Source organism: Pseudorca crassidens, chromosome 10 (assembly GCF_039906515.1).
Source record: "Pseudorca crassidens isolate mPseCra1 chromosome 10, mPseCra1.hap1, whole genome shotgun sequence".
Taxonomy (NCBI): Eukaryota; Metazoa; Chordata; class Mammalia; order Artiodactyla; family Delphinidae; genus Pseudorca; species Pseudorca crassidens.
Genome location: NC_090305.1, coordinates 54542523 through 54555000, shown reverse-complemented (window position 1 = coordinate 54555000; position 12478 = coordinate 54542523). Strand labels below are relative to the sequence as shown.

The 12478-nt window shown below is 45.0% G+C and overlaps 1 long non-coding RNA gene across 3 annotated transcripts in view; it reads left to right on the top strand.

Moving 5' to 3' along the window:
• Positions 1-12478, top strand: part of LOC137232204 (uncharacterized) — a 72662-nt gene that overhangs the window by 56037 nt on the left and 4147 nt on the right. Inside the window, exons 3-4 of one of the 3 annotated variants that reach the window (XR_010946902.1) lie at positions 1880-1953; positions 3987-4177. This is a non-coding gene — a long non-coding RNA (uncharacterized lncRNA). The other 2 variants (XR_010946904.1, XR_010946903.1) reach the window with 2 other exon arrangements.

Sequence of the window (12478 nt, the reverse complement as noted above, 5' to 3'; positions counted from 1 at the left end):
TACTGTCGATGTTTATCTTGGTTGCTTTCCTCTCTCTATTTCATCTCTAGCAGTTCCATTGGACTTTAGAATATTTTCCATATCTCATCTTATTATGCTCTAACTTTTTGAAAATACAGAACATAATTATAATAATGATTTTAATGTCCTTGTCTGCCAATTTTAACATCTGTATCAGTTTGTGTCTACTCCGCTGATTGAAGTTTCTCATATCAAGGTTTCCTACAGTTAATTCTCAAGGGGCTACATTCTCTTAGGTTGGGTTCCCCTAGAAGGAGACATGGACACAAGGATTTGAGTTGGGGGTGATGCCAGGAGAACTGGTAGGGGAGTAGGAAAGTAAGACAGAAGGAAAACCAACCAATGCAGGGTATGTTAATGAGCAGGTTACTGCTCCACGCATCTGTGACCCACTTACACTGGGACCTGTGTGAGATCGTAGAGAACAAAGATGTCCTACCCACAAGGCAAGGAAACAGGGATTTTTAAACACCAACTCCCATTGGTCATTGGTTGATGGTTGCTCCAGGAGATGGCTTCCTGCCCTTCTAGCCTGCCTGTTCAGATGGGCCTGAGCAAGACTCCTGCAGCCAGAGAAAGCCCTCAAGTCACGCTTCTCAGGTGCTTGTAGTAGGAAGTGGTTGCTATATCTGGGAACGGTGTGTGCTGAGGGTATATGAGCAGGACTCTGACAGTGTCTGCAATACACACCATACCTGGAGTCCAAATCTTCATTCAACAAACAACCAAAGAATGAGCTGCCTTCATGAAGGTCTTTGCCTTTCCCAGTGTGGGTTTCATTGACTCACTCTGACCCAATGCATGGTGTTCCTCCTGATTTATTTTTGCTCCTAGGCACTTCACCAAGCCTTGTGGTTTTTCCAAATGAAGGAAGAGATATTTTATCCTATTATATGTAGTCAGCTGATGGGGAAGGAGGTACCCTTTCAGGCTCTCAAGCACCAGAAGAACATAGCCTTCCTTCTAGCTGGGCAGCCAGCCGCCTGGCCATTCCATCTTCTGTGTCATGATGTAATTTAATTTCTAAAAACAACCCAAGTCTGGAGCCTAATGGCCTGGCCAAGTCTGGTCCATCTGGGCTGCTCTCAGAGAGGTTTGTTGAGAGCTTACACATAGGCCAGAAGTGGTAGACAACGCCCCAAAATTGCAAATGACTTAACCTCTTGGGGACTCAGTTTCCTATCTGAAAGACAACAAAGAGGGTGTGGGAGGAGGCTATCTCTAGGGTTCCCTCAAACTTGAGGACCCTGCCTGGGGGTCCTTTAAACTCCTGCAACTCTGTCATCTCTGTCACAGATTCTCTCTAGGGACTGCTGAGTGGAGGCCGCCCCTTCACTCGGTCCCCAGACTCTTGGCCTCATTCCCTTTGACTCTGTAATCCCACACCTGAGAGTACATCCCAACAAAATACCCAGAGGTCAGATTGTCAGCACAAAGGTGTTCACCACACATTCATAGAAGAATGGCCAGATGGTTTATGGCATATCCAGGTGATGGAATAAGATTCAGATGACAGAAACATTGTGAATTTGTCAAAGGCATACAGATTCACACAGCCCGTGATATGCTTTATGAAAAACAGGATATAGAACCATGTATGTAAAAGGATCCCAACAGGCTCTAATATATGATTATATTATAAAAGATCTGAATTTTCTTTATATATAGATTTATCTATCTTGTTTATGTATTTATACAAGATCAGAACATGAATTACAGTTGATTTTTTCCCTTCTTTACCTTATTCTGTATTTTCTAAGTTTTGTAAAATTACTGGAAGTATGTATTATTTTTATGAACAAAAGAACACAAAAGTATTTAAAACAGTACATATCTGGGACTTCTTATTTGTCTGCAGGAGCTCTAGTGTAGGCACCAAGCATCCGCTGGACATCTTTGTCTCGGTGGGCTTCATCGTCATGGCCATCACAGGTATTTAGCATTGTTCCCTGCATTCTCTAGATTCGGATGATAGAGTCTGAGCCCTGTTCTTTCCTGACTCTTGCAAATGCTGCTGTCTCGGTTTTCAGCTGAGAGTCAATGGCGTCATCTTCTGCCCAGACTTGTGCTGACTCTACAGGGGGAGGGTGACCTCATTTACTTTGGGTGGAGCTGGAGAAGGGGGATGGGAACTGCAGATGGTAAAGGCTTCAATTCCAATTTGCTTTTGCTCCACAGCCTATACCTACAGCTGGATTCTCTGCTTCTTTACTTAAAAGCAAATAGACCAGGGCTTCCCTGGTGGCACAGTGGTTAAGAATCCGCCTGTCAATGCAGGGGACACGGGTTCGAGCCCTGGTCCAAGAAGATCCCACATGCCGCGGAGCAGCTAAGCCCGTGCGCCGCAACCACTGAGCCTGTGCTCTAGAGCCTGCGAGCCACAACTACTGTGCCTGAGTGCCACAACTACTGAAGCCTGCGTGCCTAGAGCCTGTGCTCCGCGACCAGAGAAGCCACCACAATGAGAAGCCCGCGCACCGCTGTGAAGAGTAGGCCCCGCTCGCCACAGCTAGAGAAAGCTCGCATGCAGCAACGGAGACCCAATGCAGCCAAAAATTTTTAAAAAAAGCAAATAGACCTTGGAAGGCAAAAATAGTTGTTCAGAAGTCCATACTGTGTGTGTGTGTGTGTGTGTGTGTGTGTGTGTGTGTATTTGGCTGAGAGGCTTGTGGGGTCTTAGTTCACCAGCCAGGGATCAAACCCGGGCCCTCAGCAGTGAAAGCACAGAGTCCCAACCACTGGACCTCCAGGGAAGTCCCCATACTGTATATTTTAAATGTGGGTCACATGGCTCATTTATGAATCAGACCCTGACCCTTGTCACAGGTGCTGTCAGTGTCCCACCCATATGTCCTTCGGCTTTGTGGAGAACTTCCTAGTCTCTCTGTCCAAGACAGTCTCTGACCCTGGGAAGTGGGGCTGCTCAGTCCACTCTAGGGCAGACCAGAGGCGTCACATAATTAATGCCCCACATTCAGCCCTTAATCCCTGAGGGATGGGAGTGGGTGTATATACACTCCACCTCTCCGCCCTCAGTGGGATGGTTTTGAGGCATGTTCCAGGACCTTCAGAGTCCTCAGAGGATGAAGCCGCAGGGGCCATGACAGAGACCTGTTGATGAGCATCTGCTTCATTGTTTCTCCACCCTCCTTTCTCCTCTCCCTCACTGTGGTCCTCAATAAACCTCGTGCACCAAAATCCTTGCCTCACTCCATGCATACCTGACAATGCTCTGGGCCATTTGGAATAAAAGACATCACCTTTATCCTCCCCAAACCAAGGTGGAATTAGGGGTATCAAGTTCACTTACTGCATAGGCCATAAAGCAGGAAAGTACCCTAAATTCCAATGGTTTGAAACACTCTCAGTTGGATATGAGCAATTAATCGTTTCCTGTTACTACAAAGAAAGAACTCATTCTGGACAGTGGCTGGAAAAGAAAAGAGAACCTACGTCATTTCCCTAAAGCACTGGAGACATTTCCTCCCAGGCCAGCAAGAGCTTTGAAATGATTGTGCCCTAAAAATAACATTCTCACTCCTGAATGCATTATAAAAACTGAAACGGTGGGTTATTTTCATCCACCTCCAGACAGCTGCTCAGGAACTCTGAACGTCGGAGGGGATTATGCAATGACTTGCCACTGTCTTCCGCTTGGCAAAGTAAATCACTGTGATGGGCTTTCAAAGTAATGCAATAGGACGTGTGAGGATCCATGCAAGGAGGGAAGGAAACGGGTGAAGAGTGGGGAGAACGAAGAGAGGATTAGAAAGGGGGTCACACGCAGGGCCTGCCTGCCTTCCTGCTTACCTTGGAGAGCACCCTGCACTTGCCCTCTGCACCTCGCCCAGGGAAGCCCTGATCCTCTCTGCCTTATTCGCCCTGGCTGTGACTTTCCGCACACCACCCCTGGACTTGACCACTGGTCTAGAATTCACTACTGACCTAAACTCCATTCCTGACAGTTCCTTGGAGAACACACAGGCTTTCCAATGGAGTCAGACACTCCCAGCTTCCTGGAAGAAGCCACTGAGGCCACACTTGATTACAACTCAATTTACACAGAGAGCTTTTTCAGTGAAGATTATACAGATATCACTGGTGTTTATCATGACTGGAGTACCAGACCAGCCCAACACCTCCTTGGGAAGTGACAGTAAGTCCCAAATAAAGAATTATTTATCTCATATATCGAGAAGTCCAGGGGTAGGTTGTTCAAGCCTAATATAGCAAATCCACAGTGCCCTTAGGAACCCAGATCTCTTGCACTTTTCTGCTCTTCCATCCTTAGCATTTGACTTTCATTCTCTTGACTACAAATACTACTACCTTCAGGCATCACATCTATATTCAAAGAAGGAAGCCAGAAGGGCAAAATCCATATGTCAGCTGAGTCTTTCTTTCTCTATCACTGAAATAATAATTTTGCGGAAGCCCCATCCAATAGACTGCTGACCAAATCCCATTGGCTAGGAATGGGTCACCTGGTCTGCCCTAACCTGTATGGGAGACTGGGAGACGACATATTTTAACTGGCACATTGTCCCAAGACAAAATTGCAGTTTTGTGAGTGAGGAAGAAGACAAGAGTAAACATTGGATAAACAATTGTTAACTCATGCCATTGAGCCCACCTAAGCACATTGGGAATGGGGCGGTGGAGCAGGCGTCTGGCCCCAAGCTTCCCAAGGCTTATCGCAGGGAGCAGACAGGGCCACTGGCTTTGTCCTCAACGTCACAAAGGGCCTCAGATTTTGTCCTTTGACCTTATATATATGTTCAATCATTGCATTTTGTGTATATGTTAAATTATAAACTTATTAAAAATAAATATTTGAGGGGACTTCCCTGGCGGTCCAGTAGTTAAGACTCTGCCTTCCACTGCAGGGGGCGCAGGTTCGATCCCTGGTTGGGGAACTAAGATCCCGCACGCCATGCAGTGCAGCCAAAATTTTTTTTTTTTAATCTTTTTTTAAAAATAAAAAGACTAAGTAAATAAATATTTGAGATATATAGTATCTTTTTTTCCCCACAATTCTCTTTTGACTTTTCTTCATTAAAAAATTTTCCCAGGAGTTTAAAATATATCCTAGCTGTCTCTCATTTTCTGGCTCTGCTGCAATGACTTAACTAGTAATGATGGGCAGTGGATGGACATATGGGCCCTCACATACAACAAAAGCTCTCTGTGATCCAGGGAAGTCTGCAGGCTAGGTGGGAGCAAAGCAAAGCAAGAGATGTGTGATGCTGTAATTTTGATTCTACCCATGTGTGGTAGAAGGTGGATATCTTGGGGCCATAGGCCTTTGGATGGTCTTGACCCTACCCAAGGGGCTTCCATAGACACTTCCCAAGGCAGTGCAAAATTAAACTCCTGCCTCAGTACAGCCAAGGTCTGTTCTCTTAGGCAGGACAATAGACAAGAATTCTGAGTCAAGACCATGACATCCAGGGCACCCGCTTTCCCCGAACTGCTCCCTGTTCTCCCTGTTTCTCAGCTCTCTCCTGTAAGGAATTTCAGTCTGTCTGCAGACAGGGCAGATGCTCTAAGGGAAAAGTTGCTGTATTAGGTTCAGTTGAAGCAAACTGTGCGTTCCACTTTAGCCAGTTTCTACTCACTCCAAATTCAGACACCAAAGCACCCCTAGCCTTTGGGTTCCCGTGTACTACTCCAGCTGCATCAGCTGTTTTCCTCCAGTTGTTGGAGAAAACACCAATAATGTTAAGAATGATGCTTTAGACGCTTCTACTCAAAGTGTGGACCACACACCCACATCATCTGGGAGCTTGTTGGAAATGCAGAATTTCCATCCTTACCTCTGATATTCTGAATAAGAATCTTCATTTTAACAAGATCGCTGGTGATTCAAATGCATACTGAAGTTTGGAAGGTCAGCCTTAAATGTTAGCACCTTAAATCATGAATCGTAAATCTAGCTTTCTTTGCTCATTCATTCAGCCATCTAACGATTATAATTTGACTGCTGCAGCAGAAATGCCCGACCCAACGTCCTTTTCCTTGCCTTCTTTTTTTTTTTTTAATGTTTATTTATTTGCCTGCATCGGGTCTTAGTTGTGGCATGTGGGATCTTCATTGCGGCATGCAGAATCTTTAGTGGTGGCATGCAGGCTCTTAGTTGCGGCATGTGGGATCTAGTTCCCTGACCAGGGATCGAACCTAGGCCCCCTGCATTGGGAGTGCAGAGTCTGAGCCACTGGACCACCAGGGAAGTTCCCTCCTTGCCTTCTTTTTATTTATTTATTTTATTTGTAAATTTATTTATTTATTTTTGGCTGCATTGGGTCTTCGTTGCTGTGCGCGGGCTTTCTCTAGCTGCGGCGAGCGGGGGCTACTCTTTGTTGCGGTGCGCGGGCTTCAGTAGCTGTGGCTCAAAGGCTCTAGAGCGCAGGCTCAGTAGTTGTGACGCACGGGCTTAGTTGCTCCGCGGCATGTGGGATCTTCCCGGACCAGGGCTGGAACCTGTGACTCCTGCATTGGCAGGCAGATTCTTAACCACTGCGCCACCAGGGAAGCCCCTCCTTGCCTTCTTGATAATAGACTTCAATTTTATTTGGGCAAGCAATATGCCTGCCTAAATGACCACATTTCCCAAGTACCCTTGCAGCTAGATGAGGCTGTGAGATTCTCACCAATGACATATGGGTGGAAGTGTTTATGGGACTAATGGAAACTCTCTGAAAACCAAGTGGTATAGCCTTCTTTCTTCTTTCCTCCTAATTGCTGCCTGTGATATGGACATCACGGCTGGCCTTTAGAAGTCATCTTGGGACATGAGGTGACCTTGGGAATAGAAGTCACAGGCTGAGAATGGCAGAATAGAAAGAGGAAAGCTTATGTCCCAGAAGACACAGTGAAATTACTGTATCAGTCTGGATATGCCGATATAGTGTCATATATTATATCATATGTTGTGTATGTCCAGACTTCTTTTATGGGAAACTTCTATCTTGTTTAAGCCACTGTAATTTTGGGTTTTCTGTCATATGTAGTTGTTATTTAGGTAAGTGTCTAGAACTTATTGGCAAAAAAGAGAGCAAATATTCAGCCCCTTAGCAGTTAAATCTCTCTTTGTACATTAATGAGATTGAGATTCTGGTTTATACATCTGTCTCTCTGAACTCTGGTAATGTGAATCTGTCCCTGAGAAATGACCTGGTGACTAAGTGTTGGGGGAAGGGCAATAAGGGTGTCAGCCGGGAGGACCACCAGGTGGCCAGCTGGTCCCTTTCCAGGCAGCACCCCTCTCTCTTGCCTTTCATTTTCTTCTAATGTTAGTACATACTATTAGCAAGAAGAAGGAGAAATAAAAAGCCTAATAATTTCAGACAGAATAATCCATTGTTCAATCTCTAATCAACTTATTTGTAAACTGTTTTCTGAGTTATGAAGAGTTAATTTGTCTTTATAAACACATCAATATTCTAGACAGAACATCTCTTTTGAAGACTATTGTTCTATTCTTATTATTAAGCATGGAGAATTTCACTGTAATTCTGACATCTTAAATTATTTTCCAAACTACAGTTACTAATGGTAATATTTGTTGTATGCTTTCTACCTTACAAAGCCCCTTCACATACTTAGTTTTATTTAATCCTCTACAGCCCTGTGAGTAGGTATTCAACCCATCAACTTATAGATAAGGGAACTAAGATTCAGAGAGGTTAAGTAATGTGCCCAAAGTCACACAGCCAGAAAGTAGTAGTAATTTCACCAGGCTCCTGGCCACAGTGCCACACGGCTCTAATCTTTTGCAGGGCCTCACTTAATGAGGCCAGAGAGGATATACTGGGGAAGTGGCACATAGCGTCCTCTTCCATCACATCATATAGCCTTTGCATATTTATGTGTGCAACTGTCTTTTTTATGTTTTTATATTTTTATTTTTTATTATTGCTATTTTTAAAAACATCTTTATTGGAGCATAATTGCTTTACAATGGTGTGTTAGTTTCTGCTTTATAACAAAGTGAATCAGCTATACATATACATATATCCCCATATCTTTTCCCTCTTGCATCTCCCTCCCACCCTCCCTATCCCACCCCTCTAGGTGGTCACAAAGCACCGAGCTGATTTCCCTGTGGTATGCGGCTGCTTCCCACTAGCTATCTATTTTACATTTGGTAGTGTATATAAGTCCATGCCACTCGCTCACTTCGTCCCAGTTTACCCTTCCGCCTCCCCATGTCCTCAAGTCTATTCTCTACGTCTGTGTCTTTATTCCTGTCCTGCCCCTAGGTTCTTCATAACCTTTTTTTTTCAGATTCCATATATCTGTGTTAGCAAACAGTATTTGTTTTTCTCTTTCTGACTTACTTCACTCTGTATGACAGACTCTAGGTCCATATACCTCACTACAAATAACTCAATTTCGTTTCTTTTTATTGCTGAGTAATATTGCATTGTATATATGTGCCACATCTTCTTTATCCATTCATCTGTCAATGGACTCTTAGTGCAACTGTCTTTTTACAGCTGCAGGTTACACACAGGCTGCAAGCTGGTTTAAATTCTTCGTTTCTTTCTGAGGTAGAAAGGACATGAGGTTATCCACTATTACGTACCCCCATCCCTCAGGTAAAGTCTCCAAAGCCCAAAGAAGTGAAACAATGTAATCCAAGATCTCAGTTAGTTAGATACAAGTCCTAGACTAAACCCCCAAACCCCTTACCTCTGGCAGAGTGAACGCTCCTCCTAAAACATCCTTGGTTTGTGTATCAAGATGCAACACTGGATGCTAGTTAGATCTGGCCCAGACTTCCACTGATTAACACCAAAATGAATCACTGGCTGCTCTAGGACCCGCATATTAGTACAGGAATGAGTCCACCTAGAAGCCAGAGCTTGCACAGCAGCTACTGTCTTAAATCAGCACGTGACTACCTTTTTTTTTTTTTTTTTTTTTTGCGGTACGCGGGCCTATCACTGTTGTGGCCTCTCCCGTTGCGGAGCACAGGCTCCGGACACGCAGGCTCAGCAGCTATGGCTCATGGGCCCAGCCACTCCGCGGCATGTGGGATCTTCCCGGACCGGGGCACGAACCCACGTCCCCTGCCTCGGCAGGCGGACTCGCAACCACTGCGCCACCAGGGAAGCCCACGTGATTACCTTTGAACTACCCTGAAATGATATTTGAAAAAAGCCTGAAATCAATCACTACATAGCTTTAGACTAAATATTACTCTACAGGGCTGTAGACACAAAACAAGCTTTATATGTAAGCCCCAAGCAGCCAGCTTTTTTTGCAATGCAGGAGCTGTTTCTTCCACTGAGCACCAGATGAAGTAGCTGATTTGCAGTTAGGCTTCATGTTGTATGAAAAAACCCGTACCTTTACTAGAAGCACATTCAGTGTGGCCAGCCAGCGCCCTACGAGAGGCAGGTGAGCAGTGATGTGCCAATTAGCTGGCTCTCTGAAATAAAGCATCCTGATTTGTAGCATTTGTGACATCTATGGGGTGAATACTCCCACCATAGCCAATTTCAAGCTGCCAACATGATGTCACTGAACACAGAGTTGGGAAGAGATGTGCACATTTGCTCCAGTACCCGACTGAGAGCCGAGGACTGACTTGCCTGACTCAGAGATCAGTGGATTCTATCTCCCACTTTCCTCTCATTTCAGAATTCCAGAGCATATGTCCTGAATATCAGACATAATTAGCTGCATGATTGAATATTTTTGTTCTTTTCTGTGTTTTGTTTTTTTGGTCAAATGCATTTAATTGAGTCAATGCAAATGAATTGTACCTCTGATGTCTGTCTCACCTTTAGTTGAGAAACAGGTAAATTCTTTCATGCTCAGATAAAGTGGATCACTTAGATGATACTGTGGTCACTTGGGAACCAAAGGTCCCTGTGATGGCCGGGCTGAATTTACAAAACACCGAAGAATGTGTTCTTCCATCTCTACCTCAGTCTCAGCAATACCCCCAGATTCCTATCTGCCTTGGTCTCTCCAGGCAAACAGAATGAGGAGCCAGCTTCATGCTGGCAGCAACTTTGATAGCCCCTACGTCCACGGATGTGTGGATGTTGAAACTTTATTTTCCATCACTTTTTGTTATGTTGGTGGATATTATTTATGCAAGGTAATAAAAAGAAAGTACATTAGCTGTATCCCACTGAAAATAAAAAATTAGAATTAGTATAAAAGCATTAAAATTTTTTTTGGCAAGAATCATATTCTTGACCTTTTTATTAAGGTCAATATGCATATATTAGAGTGTATGATGCACATTAATCTTAAATGTACAGCTTAAGGAATTTTTACCTAGGTATACACACACGACTAACACCCAGATCAAGACCTAGAACATTTCCAGCATCCCAGAAGTCTTCCTTATGCTCCTTCCCAGTCAATATGTGCCCTGCTCACACACACCCCCACACCGCCCCGGACACCTGTCCCAGGTTTTTTTATTATTATTATTATTATTATTTTTGTCTGTGCTGCACGTCTTATGGGATCTTAGGCCCCGGTGCAGGGATTGAAACCGGGCCCTTGGCAGTGAGAGTGTCAAGTCCTAACCACTGGACCGCCAGGGAATTCCCTGCCCCAGGTATTTTAATGTTTGTTGTTGTTTTTCTAAAGATAATTCTTAATCATAGGCTCATAAAATGGTAGAATTCATCCAAAATGCTTATTGTACTGACGAGGCAATGGAAACTTAGAGGCCAAGTGACCCTCCCAAAGTTGTCAATTTGTTGTCTGGGCTGCTTCTAGGAGCCAGAACCCAATTCTAGTCCAGCGGTTCTTTTTTTTTTTTTTTTTAAATATTTATTTATTTATTTATTTATTTTGGGCTGTGTTGGGTCTTCGTTTCTGTGCGAGGGCTTTCTCTAGTTGTGGAGAGCGGGGGCCCCTCTTCATCGCGGTGCGCGGGTCTCTCACTATCGTGGCCTCTCTTGTTGCGGAGCACAGGCTCCAGACGCGCAGGCTCAGTAGTTGTGGCGCACGGGCTCAGTTGCTCCGTGGCATGTGGGATCTTCCCAGACCAGGGCTCGAACCCGTGTCCCTTGCATTAGCAGGCAGATTCTCAACCACTGCGACACCAGGGAAGCCCCCAGCTGTTCTTAATGTGTGTCCCCCAGACCAGAAGCAACGGCATTATGTGGGAACTGACTATAAATGCAAATTCTTACGTAGCCCCACCCCCACCTCCTGAATCAGAAATTCTGGGGTGGGGCTCAGCACTCTGTGTCTGGACAGGCTCTCCAGCTGATTCTCATGCTCACTCAAGGTTGAGAACATCCCACTCACTTCACTCATGTGCCTGCCTCACCCCTACAGGTGTTTGATCTGTGAGGATTGAAAGAGACAGTGTATGAAGAATCCCTAACATGGAAGGAAGAATATCTAGCTTGGTGCTTGGCATGCAGTTGATTCCAAAAATGTTAGTTTCCTTTCACTCTGTTTATTCATCTTGATCCCAGAAAAGGACGTTGGCATCTATTTCCAACTTTACCCTTATGCTCAGTTGTTCAATGTGTACATATAATCGAGAAGGGATATAATTGAGATGGCCAACAAAATGGGTCACATCTAACAAGGTGAGGAGACCAAAAAATGAAAGCAAATCAGGGGAGAAGAAAGAGACTGAAATTCTTCAGTCTAAGAAAATAAAGGCCGAGAGGAGACACAATCAAACCCATAAAATCTTGGACTTCTCTGGTGGCACAGTGGTTAAGAATCTGCCTGCCAATGCAGGGGACATGGGTTCGAGCCCTGGTCCGGGAAGATCCCACATGCCGCGGAGTAACTAAGCCCAGGAGCCACAACTGCTGAGCCTGTGCACTAGACCCCCGCGAGCCACAACTACTGAGCCCATGTGCCACAACTACTGAAACCTGCACGCCTAGAGCCTGTGCTCCGCAACAAGAGAAGCCACCGCAATGAGAAGCCCGCGCACTGCAATGAAGAGTAGCCCCCGCTCGCCACAGCTAGGGAAAGCCCCTGCGCAGCAACGAAGACCCAACACAGCCAAAAAATAAATAAATAAATAAGTTAAAAAAGAAAAACAACTATAAAATCTTAGAAGGTGTGAAAAGTGAGAATTTTGTTCAGGATATATTCCTTCCTTCTCTGCCCCACCTGCATGGGAAAACAGTACCTCCACATCCCATGGATGCTGGGCTTGGCCATGTGGTTTGTTTTGGCCAATGGAATGTGGGCAGAGCCGACACGCTGTCAATTCTGTGTGTGTGTTTGTGAGCTCTGCACCCGGGCCTCTGGAAGATTCTGACCTCCACCAGGAGAAGAACGTGACCCGGGTAGCCACTAGCCCTCATCCTGGACCACAGAAGGAGCCCTGTGAAGCAGACCCACAGTCTGAAACCAATTCCAGCTGACTTGCAGACCCACAGCCATAAATACATGCTTAGTGTGGTATGCTGCTGAGTTGCGGGGTGCCCTTTTATGCAGCATTATTGCA